The following is a 20,807-nucleotide window of genomic DNA, read 5'->3' as shown; positions in this document are numbered from 1 at the left end:
ATTTCTCACTTAAAAGTATCAGAATTAACTCATCATCATCACCATTTTTAATGATGAGTTATTGTGCTCTTTCCTCATTGAGTGAAACCTTCCACCAGTAGAGTCTAGGACAGTGGTTCTGAAACTTTGATGCACATTGCAATCACCTGCACACCTTCAAAAACCACAGACATCTGGCTTCCACCTTAGACATTCTGATTTTACTAGTATGTGACCTGGGCAATGGGATTTTTTAAAGCTCTCCGCATAATTCCGATGTGTGGCAGAGTTTGAATCGGTGGTTTAAGAACTTGGTCTGTAAGGTCACAGGTGTATTGACCTCTGTGGACTGAATTCACTTTTTTTTTAAAGGGAAAGCCCCTCTCTCTCCCTCTTTTTTAAAGATTTTATTTATTTATTTCCAGAGAGGGAAAGGAGGGAGAAAGAGAGAGAGAGAGAAACATCAGTGTGCAGTTGCTGGGGGCCGTGGCCTGCAACCCAGGCATGTTCCCTGACTGGGAATCGAACCTGCAATGCTTTGGTTTGCAGCCTGTGCTCAATCCACCTGAATTCACTTTTCACCTCTCTGGCAGTGTCTCACCATCGTCCTCTTTTGCATTTTAGCCTGCATGATTACTTGGTTCACCACCTGACTCGGAATTCTCCCTCAATGTCCAATGATGGTTGCTTCCCAAAGGTTGTTCTTAGGCTTAGGCACTTCACATGATCAGGTGACGTGTCCATGAGACATCTTTGTAGGTTTCAGCCTCGTTGGACTCTTATTTTCAGTATGTGATGTATTTCTTTTTTAATGGTTTTACCTTTGAAAGCACATTTATGATTTTAATATATGTTACTTTTTACTTCCAAGAGAAAAACAAACACCTCTTCCACATAATGAATGCCTTATAGTCCAGTGGTGTCCAACTTTTGGTGTTTCAGGACCACACTGGAAGAAGAGTTGTCTTGGGCCACATATTAAATACACAAACACCAACGAAAACAAAAAAAATCTCAAAGTGTTTTAAATAAATTTACAATTTTGTGTTGGGCCACATTCATAGCCATCTGGGCCACATGCGGCCCGTGGGCTATGGGTTGGACATCCCTGCATAATAATAAACTATTTATGGATCTTTTCCCAAGCCCATTGACCATCAGATTTCACTATTGAGAGATAGCTGACATGCCTGTAATGCTTAGCGGTTGATAAAATCTTACAGATAGAAAGAGTGGGAAGTTGGGAGATTCGGACATAATCCTCAGAGTTTAGAAAAATCAGATTAATTTAATCAACTGGAAAATATAGTTAGATTATTAAAGCAGAAGGGTAAATTTGTTGACAAAGTTGCAAATATACTTGATTAATCTGGAAATTCATTTTGTAGTAGATACTAGGCCTTAAACTGAGATCTTTAAGGTGAAAGAGATGCTTGGTGGGGGAGGCGGGGACAAGTAATTTGTAAAATGGAACAACGCTTGACAAAGGCTGAGAGATAGAGAATGGAGTGTTGCAGGACTGTAGGTTTAAAAGGTATAAACTGGTATGACAGGTCAGAAGGAAGGGTTGCTGGGGGCGGGGGGCGGGCTAGCTGTGTGAGATCTAAAACAAGAATACTTTGGAAGAACGGAAAAACAAAAAAGGCATATTAGAGGGAGCTTCTGTTTTCCTCTGTGTGGTTGCTGAAATCCAGTTGGTCTGTAATTATCTTGGTATTATGGATCATGGACAAGGCAGGTCATTGGGATTGGGTATTATGTTTTTCTTGAGGGAAAGGCTTTTGAAATTCTCTCTCCTTTTTTTAGGTTTAAAAATTTCTCATTTTGAAGTCTCCTCTACATCTTGCTGCTGTAATCCCCAAGCAAAGAAGAGGGGGTTAGGAAGCCTGTCTTTTGAAGTGCAAGGGTCAGAGCAGGAAGGGGGCTGTCACGGTTGTTTCTCTTTGTTCGGGAATTAGAACATGTGAGCAAGTGGTTCCACCCCTCATTTTGTGAGCTGTTTTCCTCCGATATTTCCTAATTTTTCCCATGACGTTTCAGCCTGTTTCTTCAGAAGATTGCAAGGCCTGAAAGACCCCATTGTTTTACAGGAGTTCGAGTTTGTGCATATTTGCTGATCTGGCTGGCTGGGGTCTGAGTGTGGGTGGGGCACGGCGGGTGGAGGGCGAATGTAGACTGGAGAATGTGTGGAGCATATTTCTGATAGTGGTAAACACTTTCTGTTTATCAGGAGTTTTTAGAGGCTTTTTCTTCATACTTCCAAAATATTTTTTACAAACTGCAATCTGTCCCAATAGAGAGAAGTAGGGCCATCCCGTTAGCTAAGGAAAATTTTTAACAGCAGATCAAATGGATGAAGGCCTTATCTGAACTTCACTGCATCTGCAGATAAATGCAAACTTTTGTTCTTGTAAACACACATACTCCTTGGTGGCCTGCCCAGGATTCATGTGAGCTCTTGGAGTTTTGCAGCCCTGCATATTCTGCATGATAGATCTTAGTCCATGTGCACTTTTTGAGGATACAAAATGTTAATTGTAGTAGAGGAAAAATGCAGTAAGAGAGAAACCCTAGCTAAAAGCTACATATATTTTTGAGCAAAGGAATTTGGGGGTTAATGCTAATGAGGTTTTATTTAAATAAAGTTAATAATATATTGTCTTTATGTTAAATTTTCAGGAATTGGCGTCTGTATTTGAGTAATATGCCTATAGAGTACACTAAATTTATATTGATTTCTGAAATAACATTAACATTTTTAGTCAGATTTACAAAATTCCCCATTATTTCCAAATGTTTTCAATGGTAGCAGTGACCTTGGCACCTGAAGTCAGTGCCGTGAGTTGACTGTGTGCATCTCTTCACAACTCCATGTTCAGTAAGTCATGTGGAAAGTGTGTAATCAGCCAGGGTGGGAGCATTTACACCATGGAAAGCAGCAAACACTCCAAATGGAGCTCTCCACCAGCAAAGCCTGTTTTTCAACATTTAGCAGCACTCCCCTGCCCAAAGTAGAATTTAAAATTTAAGGAGTATTCTCCTGAGGCAAATAATGTAGTGTTTCCACTCAACATAATAGCCAGTGGGAACCTTTTAAAATATAAATCTGGCCTTATAAGCTTCTGTGCCCGGAAACCCTCCATGGCTCCCCATTTCACTTGGAGGTAAGGTCTCACTGTGACCTGAGATCTGTCTGTGCTCTCACTGCCCTTGACCCCTCTTTCTTTATCTCCACCCCTCTCCTCCTGTTCTCACTTCCAGACCCTGCCCCAGCCTTAGGGCCTTTCCTCCAGGGCAGCGGTTCTCCAATGTCAGTGTGCGTCGGAATCACCTGGAGGGCTTGTTGGGTTCCACTCTAGTTTTTCTGAGCCATGAATGAGTTTCGAGGTGATGCTGTGGTCCACTTTGAGACCCACTGTGGGCTAACTCACCTCCACTTGGTTTACCTCTCACCTCCTATAAGTCACTGAGATCCACTTTCACCTCCTGCCCCATCCTGACCATCCTATTTAAAATCACAGCCTTCCTCCACCCCATTTCCAGCCTTCTGTCCAGTCATTTTTTTTTCGGTGCACCTATCACCTTATAACAAAAATAACTTATTTATTATGTTTATGGTTTGTGTTTCTTGTCTGTCTCTGCCCAGGCACCCCATCTCCTCCCCGCCCACTGGACTCTAAATTCCATGACGGTAGGAGATTTTGTCTATGTTCTTCACTAATGCATCCTAAGTCTCTAAAAGAGTGCCTGGCACAGAGTAGGTGACCAGTAAATATTGTTGAGTGAATTGGTTCATGAACAACATTGAGATAATGTACCTCAGATTTGGACACCAGCCTCTTGAGCTCTCACTCACTAGAGAAATCTTAAAACACTTTCTGCAGTTTTGTGTCTCAGCTTCACTGCTTTTAGGATAACGAGGGGATCTATCTGCCCTCAGCCAAAGTTTGGGAAAGACTTGATAATCCTTAAATAGCAGGTGCTCTCAGGTTTAAATTTTGCTCTTAGACTTAAATTTTGACCTCAAAAGCCCTAAGCCAGGGGACTTCAAAGTCTGGTCTGCAACAGCATCCTGGAGATACTTGAGGGACTCTGCAAACCCTTAATTTGCGTTTCATTTTTAATATACTTCAAATGATTTTTATACCCATAATTAAAAAACATAGGCACACTTTAACATATTATGTATAAAATTTTAACACATTAGGACCACCAGTGCATTGAATTGGACTATGAAGTTAACAGTGAAATTACTAAGTGTTTTTGGCTGTTTCGGCTTATATATTTGTACTACTTATAAATGAGTCATCGATAAAGAAGTTCTGTACCAGTGTTTTGCAGCCTCCAGCCTGATTAGAAATTGAACAAGCAAATTCCTCCCGTTAGACATGTTCAGCATGCTCAATCACACGCCAGGCAGGATTTGGGAGCCCCTTTCGGTTATAGACTTCTATGCAGACTGATGGCTGGCTGTATAACAAGTGAACACAGCACACATCTCTTAGTGACACATTTTGTTCTAGGGTCCTGTATGCCCACTCTGCATTTTGGTTGCTCCTTGACTGGTTGTTAAAGAAGTCAAGTAGTTAAAGAAGTCAAGTAATTGCTACATTATCATTAGTGATTAAAAAGGAAATTTAAAAGGGTGTAACTACTGCATTTTTTCGAGTCTTTGGGTTAGTTTGAGGTATGTCATGAGATTACAAAATCAATCACTAAAGAACTGTTATCACCCTGGCCAGATAGTTCAGTTGGTTAGAGCGTTGTCCTGATACACCAAGATTGCAGGTTCGATCACCGGTCAGGGCACATAGAAGAAGCAACCAATGAATGCATAAATAAGTGGAACAGCAAACTGATGTTTCTCTCTCTCTTTTTTCATTCTTCTCTTTCTAAAAAAAATCAAAAAATGAAAAATTAGAAAACAAAAACTCTTATTACCTCCAATATAAATATCCCTTCTGTTCCAATGCACTCATTTCCAGAATTTGGATGTGGAAATTTCTCAGAGTGAGTTCCAATAGCAAAGTGTACAGTATCCTTTGCTCAACTTGATTTCTGAGTTTTAGATAGTAGATAAGAAGCATGGCAGATACAAGAGTTTTATCTGAATTTCTCTGAATCTGTTTGGTCCTGAGTTTAGAGATCTACAATTCAGACAAAGAGTGATACCTAGAGTTACCCACGACTGTCAGGATTTTCTTAATACAGTTCAACCAAAAACACCTACAGAAGTAAGTCAACTACAGAAGTAAAGCATCTGTTTTGTCAGTTAATAAGCCCACGACTCTCTTAAAGCTGTACTCCCTGCTATCTCAAAAGTGTCATTGAATGTATTATAGGAAATAGTTATGCTTTATGGAACATTCTGTAGACCTCCTTTCACATCCATCTAGTAGTGCACTTAAACTGTCCTGTAGTTTGTTGTTCTGTGTCCCACACTTGAATGGATCTCCTTGAAAGGAAGACATGTGTCTCATTTGTGCCAATGCCTGGCCGTGCCTAGTGCATGGTGGGTACTCAGCACATGTTTATTACATGACACTGCATTCCACAGCAGAGGGGAGCAAGTGTGAAAGGAACAGTGCAGCCTCCTATTAAATACACAACCAGTAACTTTTCACACTAAGCACAGCTTTTAGCATTGAAAACATATTCAGTGGTTCCATAATTCCTTCTCCTTCATCCCTCATGTACAATCATTTTAAGTTTTCTGAATTCTTTCTAGAAATATCTTTTGACTCTGACCTTTCTGTGCCCCCCTGCAGCCATGCTCTGGTTCCTCATCCTCCTCTGCATCCCTCGCCTGGACCATGGAAGCAACCTTGCAACCCTCTTCCTGCTCCCATCCTTCCTCTGCTTCTCACAGTGTTGCTGCACTTGTCTCCTTACCAAACAGATCCCAGCAAGTCCTTTGGTCTACTGCCTGCAGGGAAAGGAGGCAGCCTAAAACAGGCTGTATCCAGCCTGATACTTTTGCCCAGCACAGTATCCAGTAGCCACTTGTGGCTGGTCCAAATTGGGATTTGTCATGTGGGTATCAAACCAACACCCTATTTTAAAGACTTAGTATAAAAAAATGTAAAATATCAATCATTTTTATATTGAGCCCACTGTTGAAAGGGTAACATCTTAGATATTGGTTTCAATAATATTATTTCTTTTTACTTTTTTAATGTGGCTACTAGAAAATTCAAAATGATGGCCTGTCTTGTATTTCTGTTGGTCAGCACTGATCCAAGCTGTATCATGACAGTGAATGTTTCTTGTCACCTGGCCTGTTATTGCTTCAGCCTCATATCCCAGTCCTTCCTTCCTGCCCTCCTCAGAATTTGTCATTATCCCAAGAACCTACCAGGCCTGTTTATAGTGAGGGGGTTTTCCCACATTCTGTGCCTTCCTTCTGAAATATCTGTCTCTTTTTCGGTTAGCTATGGAATCCTAGTCTGATATGTAGAACTTGACCTGCATGTCCCGTGCTGGTGAAGTGGTGCGAGTTCCCTCAGACAGAACTAGCTACTTCTCCCCTAGCAAGCTCTCAGGCCTTCTATTATTGCGCTCAGCTTGCTGTCCTGTCCTTAGGTGTCTTCTTAACGAGACTTCTCAAAGGAAGAGGCTGCAACTTGCTCCTCTGATGAGCCCTGAGGACAGGAGCTGCTGTGTACTACACATGTCATTGACATTTATTAAATTAATATGTGACTTAATTTTATCCCACTGCGCAAAATGCTGTGTTTTACATGAAGCCAGCCCTGATCATCTGAACCGCTGGCCGTGGAAAACACTGGTTGCCGAGGGGCCAGCGCTGGACCTCTCACTCCAACCCAGTTTCCTGCCTTCGCGCTCAGTAACGTGGCTCCTTTGTTCTCCCTGGTTGATTTACATCGTGCGTTCGAATGTATGAAGTCCATGGTTAGTGTGCAGACTGAGACTATGAAATGACGGTATAAATGACCACTTTTACTATTTTGTTCATGGGTATCTCACACAAGGTTTTGTTTGAAGACTCAAGTTCTAAACAAATTTGAAATCCACTGTTCTAAATCCTAAATTTCATTCACATTTTCATTTCGAAGGTTTCATTTTGTTTTTGATGAGGTGGTTTCTAGTATCGCATGAGTTCAAATAGAGCAAGACTTCTCAATTCTGGATGCACAGTAGATACAGCCAGGCAGCTTTCAAAAATCCTCACACCAGGCCCATTCCTGGGGATCCTAGTGTAATGGGGCTGGTGGAGGAAAAGCATAAATACCTTTTTAGTAAGTTGATTCTATAGTGCTTAAAGAGCCAGGTAAACAATGCAATGTTGATGTTTTGAATTGATCAGTTTTCTTTCTTTTTATTAACAATACTGCAAATACATGTAATATAATATTAAGTTTGTACTATGATTTTGGGGTCAAAAATGGCATTTAATTGAAACCCATCTTCTGTGGACAGTTTCCCAAGTTTTCTGAAATTTAGAAGTTCCTTTTCTGGTATTCTCTAAAACTTACATGCAGCAGAATCTAATGTTCCTTACTGGCAGAAATAGCTAACAAGAGATATATTTCAGGTCATGGAAGTGAGGATGGACAAGGGCAGTGGGTGGCAGAGGTTCACACAGGTAGTGAGTGGCCTTTCTGGCGTTCTCATTAGCCTGGACAAACAGCGATGCCCTGACAGAACCTCCCATTCAGGTCTTGATAAGACCTGGCATTTTGCTTAATCACTTTTTAATGATATTCTTCCTTTCATTCTTGGTATGTGAGAAACAAGCTGTTTTCTAAGGCATGGGAGTGAATTCACTTTAATTTAATTCAGTAAATTGGGCAAGTGATACACATAGAATTCTTGTGGGGACCGAAGGAAAAATTACTTAAATTCGGTTTATCAAATTTTTCTTCACACACTTTTCAGAAGTTGTAAAGTACCTGAAATCCTGTAAAGGAGATCATCTGGGATATATATTTTGAAGACATTGTAAGAAAACCCTATGAATGGCATGCTCTATGTCATTACTATACACTGTTAAAATGCAAATGTAAATAAGCTTAGGTTTTGCAAATTCTCATTTTGTTGAAAATGGCTGTATGTTCTTATTCTAAAGTATCATCTCTTTCAGTTTGAGCTCTTTAGGAAAAAAAAAGAAGAAAGGAAAACACGCTTGGGATCAAATCCTTTAGGGCAGAAAAAGGAATAGAATCCTTAGTCAACTCAGTTGTTTGCAGTTGGTGTGTCTTCTGTGTGAGACTGATGTCATGCAGATTGAATACAGAGGCAAACTTAGGGGTGGGTGTGTGTGTGTGTGTGCGTGTGTGTGTGTTAAAGCCCCACACCCACCCTGAATGTGAAGTGAGTGTGAAGGGCACCACGACAACCCCAGATCTGTGGAGAATGTACCTATTTTTAACACACTAGATCAAGTGTCAGCACTCAATAGGAGGTGAGGAAGAGGGTAGAGACCGTGTTGCTCCAAGGACCTTCTGGCGTGTTTACAGTACAGCTGTGCATTCTTAATGGCTCTGCCGCTGCCCTGTCAGGTAAAGTTTTCTTTGCACGTGATGAATGGCAGGGAATTCTCTAGTAGAGGGAACCAAAGCAGCTGGGAGGAGGAAAGGGGACGGGAAGAATGGAAAAGAGAGAAAAAGAAGCACGCAGCTCGAGGGAGATAGTCTGTGCTTTGCAGTTGCTTGTGTGGATAGAAACCAGATGGTAAGCTGGAACACCCGCTTGGCTATCTGAGGAGCCAAACATATGGTTAATGGTCGGGAGAAATAGCTTTCAGAGCCAGGGCTTTGCTGACTGCTTCATATTACAGATTGTTACAGTGTGTCATTACATTGCCAACCTAAGTGCTTAATACCCACTGCGGGTGCTGGGCATACACTTACAAGAAGGACTTTTAGCTCTTTGCTGGCTCTGAATTCAGAACTGACATCATAGGGAGGCTTAAAATGTCTGGTGTTGGGAGGTAGGGAGAGGGGTAATTTTGTAGTGAAAACAAGATTTTTTTTTAACCAGCCAAGCCTTCACTCCACTGAACTGTTTTTCTGAGAACCTTTTTATATGAGAGTCAGCTCTCTCTCTCTCTCTCTCTCTCACACACACACAAACACACACTTACACACACGTTTTGAAGCAAATCTAAAACGCAAGCTACATTCCCCCACTCCAGTGGACTTGACAGCCCTTTTCACCTGGAAGCCACATCGCCGCACTCACAAGCTCTGCATTTGAAGTTTCTGTTTGGGGAGCTTTGGGCAACAGCAGACCCATGTTATCTAAGGAACTGCTGAGCCCATTCATCTGCTTTTCACGGCCTGCTTCCTTTTATTTTTAGCCAAATCCGTCAGGCCTGACAGGCGGGTAATTCGAGCCAGAGAAAGGGCAGAGCTCCAGGTCCTTTCCACAAAGCAATTCTTCTCCTCCCTCCTGGGAGGGCTCCAGACTTGGCCTGCTTCAGGCAGATGGATTTGTTGAGTCATGTGAGATCATTTACACAAAAACACAGTGAGGCAGTGGAAATTTAAAAAAAAAAAGGAGGGGGGTGGGGAAGAGGAAAGAGGAGGGGAAGCCAGGGGGAGTGTGTGCTGCCTGGCTGCTGGGGAGCGTAGGAATTTGCAGCGAGGCAGCTAGACTGAGGAATGCCGTAGATTCATTTGTGTATAAGGTAATGTCTAGTTTACACAGCGGGGTGGAGCCAGGCTGGAGAGGCGCCTTGAACTACTTGCCTGTAGTCAAAAGAGGAAGGGGGTGTGGGCAAACTTTTTGAACAAATTTTTTTAAACAACACCCACCACACAAAGACCACAGTGTTGACAGCCTTGGGTTCCAGTAGCCGTAAACTACCAAGGGGATGGTTTATAGAAAATGAGTTTGCTCTGTGATGTAATACAAGTTTGCTTTGTCCTGACTCCAGCATGACTGAGGCAGCAGCGGAGGGAGGAGAGGAAACTTGGAAAAGGACTCTTTGGTTAATGGTTTCCAGAGATTATTTAGCAGGACTTGAGTGGAGAGAGGAAAGTGGGATATTACGGGGAATTACTTCGAGGTGTACCATAATTGCGGTAGGTAAAATAAAGTCATTACTAAGGCTTCCTTGCTCAAGAGGAATTGAGCAATGGCTTTGAAATGCCAAGGAAGGTATCATTTTTCCCTACCACAGTATTCATTTTCCTCTAGCTTCTGGGACATTAAAATTAAAAAAAGAAAGAAAGAAAAAGAAAAACTGAGCCTTACATCAGGATAAACAGTATTAGCATTTAGTGAGTCAGCTTTGTTTACTGTTTATACAAGCCTTTAAAACAGTCCATTAAAAACTGCCTCCTGCTCATTCATGAAGTTCTTGTTTTCTTCTCTCTTCGAATTTGCTTACATGCATTAACTGCTTGGATGGGGATTTTTCCTTCTTTTGCTAGAATGAAGGAGTACATGAGAATAGTGACTAGGTTATCTACATGTCCAGCCTTACACCGAATGCACAGAAAATATGCTATGTAGAAGAAATGGAATATTCAAACTGGTACAGAAAATTAGATTGGGGACTATTTCAAAATATATACCGTGATTATTTTCATTAGAATACATTTCTGCAGTTCTGCATTTATGTATGCAAAATTTCTTAGCCTCCCTAAAATGTAGGTCAACATCAGCCCCAGTTCCTCATATTTGGTTAGTACTATAAAAGTCGAGACATTTTTGCCTTTTTTTCCAGACCTAGATCTACTCAGGCTACATGTACAATTTTAGTAATTATGAAACTTCGCTCATAAATTCCTTCTGTTAATACTCATCACTGAATTGCGATAGTAAGCACTCCAATCACACCTTGACTTGGAATAAACACAGCGTTCACGATGGTGCTGATGACACCGTTTAATGCCGAAGCTGCTCCAGTGTTTTCCAGACAGCTCTAATCATCCTGCTCTGCATGGTGACTTATTTATAGCTTTTATTTATTTTACTTGAGGAAGCTGATAAATTTTTGTGGTTGTTGATGGTGTACATTTCGGTTGCATATCAACATTATTATAATGTGATAAGAGTTGCCATTGCTTTAAACCTACCCACATCCTTGAGCGTTCTCTCGACACCAGGGTTTCTCAGATTCAGTACTGTTGACTTTTTGGACCAGGTAATTACTATGGATGCTGCCCTGTACATGGTAGGATATTTAGCAGCAGCCCTGGCCTCTGCCCACTAAGCGCCAATAGCCCCGTCCCCAAGTTGTGGCAACCAAAATTGTCCCCATACACCGTGACTGTCCCCTGGGGGAGCCAAATAGGCCCTGGCTCAGAACCACTGCCTATCCTATTTTGGTTTGAGGTTCACTCTCTAGCTACCTCATGAGCTGGGCACTCCTTTACTTCTGAGATTGAATTAAAGGGTATAAAATAACATTTTTCCTCCTACTATTTATCCTAAAAGTGGAGACTCCAAATTAGGTGAAGTTTCCCAAGGCTCAGTCAAGCAAGGGTATTTGGGGGGAAATTTTTTCCCACCAGGAGGCCTAGCGTTTTGTTACACAGAACAGGCTTTGGTTGGAATTCTGGCCTTAGCAGGTGGAAACCTTCAAGGCCACATTGTAGTGACTTTCCCAGAGCTGTTGAAGAGGAAATGGCCCCACTGACTGAGCTGGGGATGTTGACATAAGAAGAAAGGGAATGTCTCTTCAGGGACCAGGGCAGAGAGCCTAGGCCACAAGTGCAGCAACTCCCTGCAGGCTCACCACCTTCCTATCGGCCCCAGGAAGAAGGAAAGGCAGCGATGACAGTCCTTTCTTTGGAACAAAGCAGACATCCTCTCCATCTGAGTGGCTGTGGTCTCAGAAGCTGGAACTCTCGTTAAACAAGGAATGCAGAGCTCTCCCCAGGCTAAGGCAGGCATAAATTTCCTCTGTTTGTTTTGAGAGGACTAGTGTCGACTGCTGTAATGAGATCAGAGGCAACCCCAGGGACAGGGCCTTCAGGTCAGCCGCTGGAGCTGTTTTCTGTGGCTGTTCTCCTGGCTGCCGTTGGAGCCCAGCGACTCTGCGGAGCACAGTGGTGACGTGGTGGGTGGTTGTGCCCTTGTTTCATTCCTTGCCATCTTTGCCTCTCTAAGGCTACCAAAATGTCAGTGTGCAGTCATCCAATTCCAGGTCACGGAGAAGTTAGCATCAGGCGAAGTTCTTTCAGTTGTGTGCAGAAAGTGCGGCCTCGTGCCTGGAGGTGACTTCTTCCTTGGGGTAACTGCCTGCACTGCTGAGGGCTACTGTCCTCAATGCCTGGCAACCCAGACACCCTTCCTCACCCAGCATCACTCTGTTATGAGGAAGAGTTACGGTTCAAGTCACAACAATATAACATAGGCTACAAAGAACATATTTCTACCTCCAGCCTGAATTATAGCTAAATGGTCACATACCAGGCCCTAAATATGGCAGGATTTAGGAAACCCAAATCTGGACATTTAGGGAACCCAAAACAGGACATTCTGGCGGAGTCATATATTGAGCTGATGTAGCTTGGCCTGCTGCTGCCCCCTGCCCCCGATTTTTAGGTATGTTGGATAAAACTAAAAATAGTGAGCCCAAAAGCAGGAAAGGGAAATTGCCTGGTGCCAGGAGACAGTGATGCCACTGGTTCATGAGTGATTTAAAGCTCACACAGGCTGTAGGTTCTAGGGGTTGTGGTGTTTCTATCCACCCAGGAACTGTTTGCCAAAAGTGGGCAAGAAGAATTTCCCCCAGAGCCCGTGTGGGGCTTTGAGTGTGTACGTTTGGGGCATGGGGGTGGGAGATGGAAATTCAAGGTGGCATGTTGGCTGTGGGGTCCATTGTTGTGCTGTCTGCACGATGTGGGAGCTTCAGTTAGCTTGGCGTAGACACTAAACTGGTTTGAGAGCCCTGAGAGCTCTAGGGCTCTGGTAGAAGCAAAAACTAGGTCCCTGTGGAGAGGTTAACAACCCAGGGTTGGTACACCCTCCAAAAGAATAAACCACACACACTAAGGAGAGGCTGGTATTGGGAGAACAGTTGAACCTTGAACAACACGGGTTCGAACTATGTGGGTCAACTTATATGCAGATGTTTTTCAATAAATACAGACAGTACCATAAATGTGTTTCCTCTTACGGTTTTCTAAACATTTTCTTTTCTCTAGCTTACTTTATTTTAAGAATATATATATATATATATTACATATGACATACAAAATATGTGTTAATGGACTACTATGTTATCATAAGGCTTTTGGTCAACATTAGTATATTACTAGTTGTGAATTTTTTTATTGTGCAGTGGGTTGGCACCACTAACCCCTTTATTGTTCAAGGGTCAGCTAAACAGAATTGACCCTCAGGAAAGCAGAGATAAAAGTGAATCCCTAAGATGAATTTCAACAGGGTCCCATCATGCCAAATTGAGCTTTCTTCTGTGGATTAATGAAAGCTTCGTCCCCAAGGAACAAGGCATTACACCCACTCTGGCTTACTAAGCAGATGAGCTTCAGTTGTAATCACTAGCCCCCAGTAATGCAACTGTCCCTCATTACAGCCTGTCCTCAAGGTATTCTTGAGAATATTTGAATTCTGTAATTGGAAAGCTTTTATTGGAGAAATAGCTGGTCCCCTTGAGCTTCTTTAAAGAGAGATACCTTCCTAGTGATTTCCCATGTCATTGCTTCCTTTTCAGTGGGTCATTCTGAAGTAACTCACTAACTAGGCTTTCTGTTGAGTTATTTTAGCTTCTCAGAAAATCACAGGAAATGTGTTTGCCTGGATTGTTCAGCAAGCCCCCCAAGGGTGAGGGAGGCTGAAATTGTTTGAAAGTCTGTGGGAGTCTTTCAGCATAAAATCAAAGAAACCTGCATAAGTCAGGCATGGTTGATAAACCTTTGTCCTACATGAATACAATTCGGCCTTTTCTGTCCAAAGTGGACAAACGGTTAGGGATTGCCTAGAACTCTGGATGGCCACCAAGAACACCCCATGCAGTGACATGCACTGTTGGCAAATATGGTTTGAGGATGCTAAAATTAAAGCATGACTCTTTTATTTATTTATTAATAGAGTGATGAAATCTCTTGAGTTTATTTTTTTCTTCTGAGGCATGCAAAGAGTATACAAATAGTACCCTGCTGACCTAAAAGTGATGCCATACTTCTCAGGAGAAAACTCTTCAACATTTTGTTCTTAATTTGGACCTGTTTTTTTTTTTTCACTTAGCCTCAACATATTCTTGCCAAATGAGGAGCAGATATTACAGATTGATGTTAAGACATCGTGAGGATAGAATGAGAAGAAAGGGGCTCAACTGGTGCCAGATTTAAGAAAAATCTTCCTAAACATACAAGTCAGTTCAGGCTACTAGAACACAATAGTATAGACTAGATGGCTTAAACAGTAGTTTCTCACAGTTCTGGAGGCTGGGAAGTCTAAGGTCAAGGTGCTGGCCAATCAGCTTCCTAGCAAGGACTCTCTTGCAGACAGCTACCTTCTCGCTGTATCCTCCTGGTGGAGGGGTGGGGTGGGGAGAGAGTGAGTCACATGCTCTGGTATCTTAAAGGCCAATCCTATCATGGAGGGTCTGTATTCATGACCTCACCTAAACCTAATTACTTCCCAAAGGTGCTGCCTCCAAATACCACATGAGGAAGAAGTATAAAGGCAACATATGAATTTGGGGGCGGAGAGCACACAAATATTTACTTCATAACACATTATAATTAAATTTTGCATATATTGAGAGCCTACTATGTCTAAGGCAGTGGGATAGGTGCTTGTCATTTGGGCATAAAACAGACAAGATCTCTTCATTTGAAATACTCACAATCCAGTAGGGCGATGAGGTAAACACCTACACATGCACTTACAAACAGAACGAGGTTGTGCTGAATGGTGATGGGAAAATAGGAAGAGGAGAGCACTTCATCTCTTTTGAGCACTTCCTCAAGTACTTTCTTCATTTTACTTCAATTATTCTTCAAAACAATCTTAGGAAGTATAAAGAATTTTCCCCAATTTTATGGGTAGAGGAATAGAGACTCAGAGAGGGTTAGTAATTTGTCGAAATCATAGGCCAAGAGAAAAGCCAAGTTGATATTCAGACCCACTGATATGGCTCCCAAGCCCTGCTTGGTCCATGTTTCCCCCTGCATTTGCTGTGCCCTGTGAAATCACAGCAGTGAGGCCAGAAAGGCCAGGAGATAGGCTGGGGGATCTCACTCTGTGAATTTAAAGGAAGAATCCATCACGTAACAAGGAAGGTATATAGGAGAAGATGCAAACTGGCCAACCAAATACAACCACTGCTGATTTCCAAATAGTAATATAAATGGCCAACATTTAAAAAGCCAATGATTTTACATATTCTTTCCATTTTCTGGCTTTCTTGAATATTAAAAGCTCTGGGAACAAGTTCCTTGTTCCTTCTTCCCTGGAAATACAGTTGAGTGGCCGACTCTCCAGGCCCCTCCACTCCTCATCACCTTCACTGGCCTCACCGGTCACTCATCTCGTTCTTTTCTGACCCCTGAAGGCATCTGAATTTGTGTCCTCTGACTTACATAGTCCCCCAGGCAAGTGAAGTAGGTTGAACCAGGTACCCTCTTGGTAGCTCTTCTGTGTTGTTCCTTCAATTAAGATATTCCTAAAACACTGGGAGACTGATAGTGACCTTTTTAAGAGCAATAGCCATGAATCTAAATGTTAGATATCCTGACTTATGATTTGACCAAGTAAGGGATACACCCAGCATGTGTGCCAGAAGTAGTGACTTGAAAGCAATGAACTCTACTGCTTGGCACTATTGGCCCTTCCCTGGCTTCTATTCCTCCCCACCTGGCTCTCAGGACAAAATTTTTTGTGTACCAGCTGTATGTCTCTTTGTAATTTACAGTCCTCTCATTTCCTCTTTCTTATCACAGTTTCCTACTGAACCATAATTCATATGCCAGTTAAATTTTTACAATATTAATTTTTAAATTGCCTAACCTATCCTTGGGAAAGAAGGCTGTTGATGACTCTTGATGGGAAGATATGCTCGTCTTTCTGGCTGGGGCTGTCTGTTTTCCATGCCATGCTGTGAAGGCAGGGCACGGGAAGCAAGGCAGAATGGCAGTCATCATTCAGTCTCTTGGGGCAGAACCGTGTTACGGCATGTTTGCTGCTCAGACGTGGGGGTGGGGAGAATACGGAGGTCCTGGAGCACCAGAGCCACACATCTGCTGTAACTCTGAGGATGGAGAAAGACCTGCAAGAAGCTTCTCAAAGAGCTGTGCTCTGGCCCCTCTAGCTGTTTTTCAGGAAGAAAGGAGCCATCACTGGGGAGGGGCTGTGTGCATTTGAGGCAGGAAACAGGAGCCTGATTGTTGCTTTACCTTTGGATCCTTTAATAAGGGGTGCCACGGCCCTTGCTATGGAAGAGAGGGATTGGCCTGACAGTAATTACAATGGTCTTACATTTATCCAGTCTTGCACAAGGATTCCAAGTGAAGGTTGTCAGGACTTAACCTCAGAGACTCATGGATTACTCCAACACATAAAACCACGGTGGAGGATATTAGGGTTATTTCTCTCATCTGTTCATCTGATTTCCTAAGCTCCTAAATCCTTGACTTAGAGAATTTACTCTAGATTCTCGTCATTCTTGCCTTTTCTCCTTTTCTCTCCAAAGCCTTTCGTCTTTTTATAACTTTACTTATTTCTTCCCTACAAGCCCTTTGGTCCTCAAGCATAGGCCCTCTGCTTAGGCTGCTGGATTCGGTGGTGGGAGCGGGTTGACAAGAGGCCTCTCCACAGACTGATCTCAGAGTACATTATATCTAAAAGCCAGAAAGACCTTTAACGTTGTGAGGAGTGACCTCACTCCTATTGGCCTGTCTCCCATAGGTCTCCCATAGGTCCCTAAGCTACCCAGCTTTTAATTGTATTACAACAGTCTTCTAGAATGAACATCTTGGAAGGGGATGGGGGGTTTGGAGTGGGGAGAAAAGCCCAGCTCGCTATATTTCATTCTATATAGGCAATAAGTATTAGTTTTATTTTCAAGGGCCAAGAAATAACACAATCTACACTCAAATAAAACAGCTCTTTAACAGCTTTAAGCTTCTCTCCAGAGTAAGGAAAATAAAGTTGGCTTATACCTCTGTATTACATTAGCAGTGATCCAGGTAAAATAGGCTTTTCCCTGTGGTAGGTGGAGGTTGATGGTAAATAAATAGTGGTGAAACAGGTAGGCCCAGTCTTAACTTGACTCCTTTCTGACACCCTGTCCATGAGAGTGTATAATGTCGAGAAGCCGTAGGATGTGGGACCGTCACCAGAAGGTCGAATCTCTCCATCCCTTCCGTAGAGAGGACCTGGCTGCCGGGGGGCACTCGTCCACAACACTGAACTGTCTCTAGGTATCTCTTTGCTTGCCTGCCCTTTGGTGTTCTCCTTTCTTGGTAGCCTTTATCTTTTCATTCTCTCCTTGTTCTTTTCTTACACTAGCCTGTCTCCCACCTTCCTTCTTACCCACACTTCTACCCACCTGGAAAGATGAATTACATTTCGTTAACCTTCTGTAAGCCTAAGGTTGACCACCGTCCTCGTTGCCCAATGAAGCAACTCCATTAGGATCAACTGTGTGGGGGTCACATGGTAGCTCATGGAACAGACTTTCTCTGGGCACCCTATAAAGGTATCTGTACTTGTTTTTTGTTGGTTTGTATCAGAATAATTCAACTTCATAAAAGAAACATTGAAAAACAGAATAATAAAAAAAAAACTTCCTTAATTCCACCACGGTAACTCAGATATCTTTTTTTTTAATGCTTTAAAGAAGTAGTCTCTTTTTTTTAAGCTGTGGATTTCTCTAAGCTTCTTCATAAACCAAATTTTGGCTGCAAAACAACCAGGTTCTCTCCATTTCAAAGGAGACTGAAAGCACTTGGTAAAACAAGGCCAGCCTACTTGGTTGCTGTCCAGAAGTGAACTGACCCAATTTCTAAAACTGTCATCTGTTCACTGAGGTGTTTCTGTTAATGGTGGTCTGTGTGTGTGTGTGTGTGTGTGTGTGTGTGTGTGTTGTTGGGGGAGGTTTTTCATTTGTGGTCTTTGTACATATTGTAGTTCTATGGTATCTTCAAATGGAGACATATCTAGCCCAATGTCTATTCCACATGACTAAGAATTCTTTCTCCTCTTGCATCTAGTTTCCTAATTAAGAAAACTACCTCTCAGATTGATATCAGTACTAAATGGAAGTATTAATATAAAGTGCATTGTAAAATTTTGAACACTATACAGCTGTAAGATATTTTTAATATTCTTTAAAATATTTACAATCCTGGACATTAAAAGACTTTTTTCCCAAAGACAGTCTGCAATGATAATCAACATAGTTTTGAAGATTCTACATTAAGTGCCTACATCATCTTAGGCTCTGTGAGAGCAAAGAAAGAATATTCACAATATTTATTAAGAACTTTATATGTGACCTAATATTTCCCTCAATATTAGCCTGAGTTAGTTTTTTTTTTCACTCTTGACTCTGTCACAGAACCAATATACATGACAATGACCTAAGAACACTTGGGTGGCCCAGAGGGGCACAGAAAAGGATCCATAATTTAGTGCAAACTGTACACCCATGTTCTGAGGGGATGGGGATTGTGACATCACTGGAGCTGGGTGGAACTTCCTTGGGGAAATTATCTTCAAGAATCCTTGTCTGTTTATTATCTTCTTGTGCCCACCTTTCCTGTGTTGATACCAATGTGTACATTTGAATGGCATTCTGACATCAGGCATCTTTGCGAGGCATTTGGACAAGCTTCCCAGTTAAGTGCTGAATGATAGCTTTTAAATGGATCAAATATATATATTTAAAAGGAACCAACATGTATAGAGTTCTACTTTAAAACACAGAAATTCATTAGCATCTGCTTCTGGAAATTCAAGAGTAAAAGCATAATTTTTTGTCAGTCCATTTAAGATTGATTAGAATTAGATATTGAATTTTCTTGACTTTGAAGCAATGGCATCGTGTGCATCATCAGGGGGTGTTTGGATGTATTTAGACTACAAAGGTAGAATTCCAGGGTCTCTCCATATTGTACTTCATTGTTTAAAATGTTATTGCTGTGACTGAATAGGATATTTTCTTTGGAATCTATGTGTCTCAAATAGCCAGGGAGTGATCTGCAATTTCCTGACCCTATCTTCTTATTTATAAAAAGACTTTAATAATATTATGTTCACAGAATAGTAATGTGTGGAGTAGAAGTTTATCTTGTGAAAATATAAACCACAAAATTATTTTCTTAGTGGTGAAAGATATTAATATGGGAACACAGCCTTTGACCTCTCTGTGTCCTTGATTCAGTTATCAGATGTACCCAGGCCTGTCCATTCTCCAGCAGAGAAAGGCTAGTTGCTAAGAATTCAAGGTGGTTATAGTGAGCTAGTGTGATTATGAGTCTCTTTTCCTTTTCCTATAGAACATTTTCTATATTGTTATTATATCATTAAAAATAGTACATTTTAAAAGTGCTACAGTTCCATTTAAACCTGTAATTGCAGTCTTTATGGAAAGGTTCAGATATATGAATGTTTCATAGATGCACTCTGAAAAAATAATCCAGAAATCAGGTGATGGTAAGGACTTTTTCAATGTTTATTCTCTTCCCAAATCCACCCATAAATATTTTTCAAAGGAAAATGGCTATAAATCTAGTTAAGTAGTCAAAGATAGTTTTTATTTTTCCTTAATATTTAACAAATTAAGAACCCTAGAATCATACAATAACTGTTTTACTCTAAAATTTAATTCGAGTAAATAAAAAAAAATCTTCCTAATGAACCAGCAGCATGACTACAAACATGGGCCCTTATTCCATTTGAAGGAGGTGTTGGAGCATCTGGTTCACTTGGCCCTTGGAAAACTGGCCTGCTGAATTCCCTTCTGGGACACTGCCTCCCAAGGAGCTCTGTGAAAGATTCTGTTGCCTGTTAATCCTGGCAGTGGTGTAGTCAGGCTCCAGCAAACGCCTGTCTGTTCCTTTAGGCTTTGTGGGCAGCAAGGAAGGCATTGAGGTCTGACACACAGTAGGTAAAGCTCACAGGCTAGATCTTCCCTTCTTGAGGAAGTCAAAGCCTGAACTAGAAACTTAAATAACTGACCTCTCTGGCTTATTGATTACTGTGTCCTCAGTGTCCAGGACCTAATAAGTGCTCACAAAATAGCTACTGAATGATTAAGTGTTCTTGTCCCTGTGTGTTTGTCTGTGGTCACTCTGAGCATATAATATGCATCCTTTCCTTGGCCAGAGACATGCCCCGTGCCCATGGCCTCTTGAAGAGGCCTCCAGACTCTTCATTTGACTCTCGAGACCTGCACCATCCAATATGGGAGCCACTAACCACATGTGACTATTTAGCTTTAAACTCTACTAAAATTACACAAAATAAAAAAAATGCAGTTCTCAGTTGCACTAGCCACATTTCAGTATTAAGTGTGGCTGGTGGTTTCCGTACTGGCCAGAGCAGACATGGAGCTTTGCCGTCATGGCAGAAGGCTGCGTGGCACACAGCACTACTCTGTGCCTTCTGAAGCCCAGCTCATGGATTTCCTTTTTCTCTGTGTTCGCAGTACAGCTGCCTGCTTCAGCAACTGAGGTCTGCAGGAACAAGAGACTCTTCAAGAACAGCCTTGCATTGTGACATGTCTGATCCCTCGCTTCAGTCCCTGCAGCATGAACAAGGTAAGAGGTACTTCGAGGAATCACACTTAGGTCTTCCTAATGGTACCATGATGTCTTCTGGGTACATAGTGTCTTTCTGTGTTGTAAGGACATTGCTTCTCCTGCGCAAAGCATTCCAGA

The 20,807-nt window shown here is 41.9% G+C and overlaps 1 protein-coding gene across 6 annotated transcripts in view; it reads left to right on the top strand.

Annotated features, from left to right (window-relative positions):
* The window catches only part of BACH2 (BTB domain and CNC homolog 2), a 332,177-nt gene that overhangs the window by 62,389 nt on the left and 248,981 nt on the right, over positions 1-20,807 (top strand). For 3 of the 6 annotated variants that reach the window (XM_045843214.1, XM_045843205.1, XM_045843207.1), the window contains exon 2: positions 20,576-20,687. The gene's annotated coding sequence lies outside the window, so the exon portion shown is untranslated. Of the gene's footprint in view, positions 1-8,399; positions 8,502-20,575; positions 20,688-20,807 lie in introns of those variants that run through there. The other 3 variants (XM_045843206.1, XM_045843208.1, XM_045843209.1) reach the window with 2 other exon arrangements.

This window comes from Phyllostomus hastatus, unplaced genomic scaffold (assembly GCF_019186645.2).
Source record: "Phyllostomus hastatus isolate PE091 unplaced genomic scaffold, TTU_PhHast_1.1 phas_contig_40, whole genome shotgun sequence".
In the NCBI taxonomy this organism is placed as follows: domain Eukaryota; kingdom Metazoa; phylum Chordata; class Mammalia; order Chiroptera; family Phyllostomidae; genus Phyllostomus; species Phyllostomus hastatus.
This window is presented reverse-complemented; position numbering and strand designations above follow the sequence as displayed.